A 4,949-nucleotide genomic window follows, 5' to 3' on the forward strand; every position below is an offset into this window, starting at 1 on the left:
CGGATGGAATGAATTGGTGGGGCCGAGTTGGAGTTTAGGATTTTGACATATTTGGAATGAGAAAGTGGTTGAGGGATTTGGAGCAATATCACTAAGCATTTGAGCAAGCAAGCCATTAAGCAACACCTCATCCCCTTTTAATAGTATTGGCTTTCCTATGAACTCAATGTGATCTAGGATCACTAAAATAGAAATGAAGAGTCTTGAGCTTTTGCCAATATGTGTCCTTAGCATTTTGAAGGGGTTTCGCATCCTCTTGTCCTTTCCACGCCATTGTTGAACTTTTTTGAAATACACTAGATAAAGGCATTAGTCCAACAAGAGATATGATTAATTATCAAAATCACATAGGGAGTACTTGTGCTTTCAATCTCCCCCTTTTTGGTAATTGATGGCAACATACATCAAAGCCTTAGGTAAATGATTTGAAAGGTAGCAGGTAAAGCTTTGGAGAGACATGTAACATGCATAAGCTCCCCCTACATGTATGCCATCATGTGAATATAGGATATGCTAACATGTGAATGCACAATCATGACAGAGCAAGCAAAGAGTTACATGTATCTTGGCTATATGCATGAGAGCAGAAGATATGATTTAGAAATGTACCTCCGTGTTTATGAATCCCTCTTGCAAACAATATATACATCAGCAAGAGATCACCATGCACATGAGTGTGATGCATATACTTACCTTGTGGTCTTGAGCTGACTTTGGAAGGAGTGGACTTGAGAAAACAAGGTTAGATAACAGAAGATCACTCCAAGTAAGGCAGTTTTAGGGAACCACAATAGTACCAAGACTGGGATGGCATGTAATGGGTGAGTACTAAGTACTTCATTTAGATATTGACATGTCCCCAAATACTTAAAGATGTGCAATGAATCCCAAAGATTTTTCTCCCCTTAGACATGGACTCTTTCTTCCCCTGAATATATTGGATAATGGGAGAAGGTAGGGTGAGATAAAATCAGAGCAAGAAAGGGTAATAGCAACCAAAATTAGAGCAACAAGATAAGAATTTTAGCAATAGCTAGGATCAAATATATTTACATGTCTTTCCCCTCTTAAAGACATGTGACTTCTCTCCTCTTTGTTAATAAGCATCTGTAGCGAAGCTTAGATGTGCTCATTTTATAAGTTTTGATGTGCTCTCTCCCCCTTTGACATCAATTTCTAAGAAGGGCACTTTTGGAGCATGAGTCAAGTAGGTGTGGTCCTTGAGAGACACTACAAAGTAGTAGGTATTTTATGATGCTTAGAGAGAAGAATCATTTAGTGGAGCTGAAGAAAATAGGCAGTAAGAAATGGCAAAACATTTTCTCAGAGTTGAAATTGGTGACGCTGATTCATTTTTTGTCGGGGGATTCAAAATGACAGAGGCACAAGATGGCGGTTGCGCGTCCTATGGGCGGAGAAAGATTCCCTCTTTGCGAGCTCGGCGCGGAGGCGGACGAAGAGGAGGTGCATCCGACCACGAACATCGCTTGCTCTGCATTGGCCGTGAAGGAAATATGCCCTAGAGGCAATAATAAAGTTGTTATTTTATATTTCCTTATATCATGATAAATGTTTATTATTCATGCTAGAATTGTATTAACCGGAAACTTAGTACATGTGTGAATACATAGACAAAAAAAGTGTCCCAAGTATGCCTCTACTTGACTAGCTCGTTAATCAAAGATGGTTATGTTTCCTGACCATAGACATGTGTTGTCATTTCATGAATGGGATAACATCATTAGAGAATGATGTGATGGACAAGAACCATCCGTTAGCTTAGCATAATGATCATTAAGTTCTATTGCTATTGCTTTGTTCATGACTTATACATGATCCTCTGACTATGAGATTATGCAACTCCCGAATACCGGAGGAACACCTTGTGTGCTATCAAACGTCACAACGTAATTGGGTGATTATAAAGATGCTCTACAGGTGTCTCCAAAGGTGTTTGTTGGGTTGGCATAGACCAAGATTAGGATTTTTCACTCCGTGTATCGGAGAGGTATCTCTAGGCCCTCTCGGTAATGCTCATCACTATAAGCCTTGCAAACAATGTGACTAATGAGTTAGTTACGGGATGATGCATTATGGAACGAGTAAAGAGACTTGCCGGTAACGAGATTGAACTAGGTATGAAGATACCGATGAACGAATCTCGGGCAAGTAACATACCGATGACAAAGGGAACAACATATGTTCTTATGTGGTTTGACCGATAAAGATCTTCATAGAATATGTAGGAACCAATATGAGCATCCAGGTTTCGCTATTGGTTATTGATCGGAGATGTGTCTCGATCGTGTCTACATAGTTCTTGAACCCGTAGGGTCCGCACGCTTGACGTTTGATGCGATTTGTATTATGAGTTATGTGTTTTGGTTACCGAAGTTTGTTCAGAGTCCCGTATGAGATCACGGACATGACGAGGAGTCTCGAAATGATCGAGAGATGAAGATTGATATATTGGAAGGTTGCATTAGGATACCAGAATGGTTTCGGGAAGTTTCGGATGATTTTCGGAGTACTGGGAGGTTACCGGAACCCCCCGGAAGACTAATGGGCCAACATGGGGCATAGGGGAGAGAGACGGGAGCCCACAAGGGGAGATGTGCCCCCATGGGCAGTCCAAATTGGACTAGGGGAGGGGGAGGTGCCCCCATTTCCCTCTCCTACTCCCTCTCCCTTTCCCCATTTGCCTCTCCGGAATAGGAAATGGGAAACCTACTAGGACTAGGAGTCCTAGTAGGACTCCCCCCTTGGCGCGCCCCCTCTAGGCCTGCCGCCCCTCATCTCCTCCTTTATATACGGGGGCAAGGGGCACTCCAAAGGCACAAAATTGTCTTAGCCGTGTGTGGTGCCCCCCCTCCACCATTTACTCCTTCGATAGTATCATCGTAGTGCTTAGGCAAAGCCCTGCGCGGGTCACTTCTTCATCATGCCGTCGTGTTGACGAAACTCTCCCTCGACCCTCTGCTGGATCAAGAGTTTGAGGGACCTCATCAAGATGAACGTGTGCTGAACTCGGAGGTGTCATACGTTTGGTGCTAGACCGGTTGGATCGTGAAGACGTTCGACTACATCAACCGCGTCAACATAGCGCTTCCGGTTTTGATCTACGAGGGTACGTGGACACACTCTCCCCCTCCCGTTACTATGCATCTCCTAGATAGATCTTGCGTGATCATAGGAATTTTTTTTAAATTGCATGCTACGTTCCCCAACAGTGGCATCCGAGCCAGGTCTATGCGTAGATGATATGCACGAGTAGAACATAAAGAGTTGTGGGTGATAATAGTCATACTGCTTACCACCGATGTCTTACTTTGATTCGGCGGTATTGTTGGATGAAGCGGCCCGGACCAACATTACATGACCACGTTCATGAGACCGGTTCTACCGACGTGCTTTGCACACAGGTGGCTGGCGGGTGTCTGTTTCTCCAACTTTAATTGAATCGAGTTTGACTACGGCCAGTCCTTGTTGAAGGTTAAAACAGCACACTTGACGAAAAATTATTGTGGTTTTGATGCGTAGGTAAGAACGGTTCTTGCTAGAAGTCCGTAGCAGCCACGTAAAACTTGCAACAAACAAAGTAGAGGACGTCTAACTTGTTTTTGCAGGGCATGTTGTGATGTGATATGGTCAAGAAATGATGTGATATAAAATTGTTGTATGAGATGATCATGTTTTATAGAAGTTATCGGCAACTGGCAGGAGCCATATGGTTGTCGCTTTATTGTATGAAATACATGCGCTATGTAATTGCTTTACTTTATCACTAAGTGGTACGATAGTCGCAGAAGCAATGGTTGGTGACACGACCGCGACACTACGATGGAGATCAAGGTGTCAAGCCAGTGATGATGGAGATCATGACGTTGCTTCGGTGATGGTGATCATGAGCACAAGTTGATGATGGCCATATCATGTCACATATTTTGATTGCATGTGATGTTTATCTCTTATGCATCTTATTTTGCTTAGTATGGCGATAGCATTATAAGATGATCCCCCACTAAAATTTTAAGGTATAAGTGTTCTCCCTGAGTATGCACTATTGCAAAAGTTCTTCGTGCTGAGACACCACGTGATGATCGGGTGTGATAAGCTCTACGTTCAAATACAACGAGTGCAAGCCAAATTTGCACACGCAGAATACTCGGATTAAACTTGACGAACCTAGCATATACAGATATGGCCTCGGAACACAGGAGACCGAAAGGTCGAACGTGAATCATATAGTAGATATGATCAACATAGTGATGTTCACCATTGAAGACTACTCCATCTCACGTGATGATCGGACATGGTTTAGTTGATTTGGATCATGTATCATTTAGATGACTAGAGGGATGTCTATCTAAGTGGGAGTTCTTAATTAATATGATTAATTGAACTTAATTTATCATGAACTTAGTCTTGATAGTATTTGCAAATTATGTTGTAGATCAATAGCTCGCGTTGTAGCTTCCTTATGTTTATTTATGATATGTTCCTAGAGAAACCTAAGTTGAAATATGATAGTAGCAATGATGCGGACTGGGTCCATGATCTGAGGATTATCCTCATTGCCGCACAGAAGAATTATGTCCTTGATGCATCGCTAGATGACAGACCTATTGCAGGAGCAGATGCAAACATTATGAACGTTTGGATAGCTCAATATGATGACTACTTGATAGTTTAGTGCACCATGCTTTACGGCTTAGAACCAAGACTTCAAAAACGTTTTGAATGCCATGGAGCATATGAGATGTTCCAAGAGCTGAAATTGATATTTCAGACTCATGCCCGTGTCGAGAGGTATGAGACCTCTGACAAGTACTTTGCCTAAAAGATGGAGGAGAATTGCTCAGCTAGTGAGCATGTGCTCAGAATGTCTGATTACTACAATCGCTTGAATCAAGTGGGAGTTAATCTTCCAGATAAGCTGGTGATTGACA

The sequence above is a fragment of the Triticum dicoccoides genome, chromosome 7B (genome assembly GCF_002162155.2).
Source record: "Triticum dicoccoides isolate Atlit2015 ecotype Zavitan chromosome 7B, WEW_v2.0, whole genome shotgun sequence".
NCBI classification, from domain to species: Eukaryota; Viridiplantae; Streptophyta; class Magnoliopsida; order Poales; family Poaceae; genus Triticum; species Triticum dicoccoides.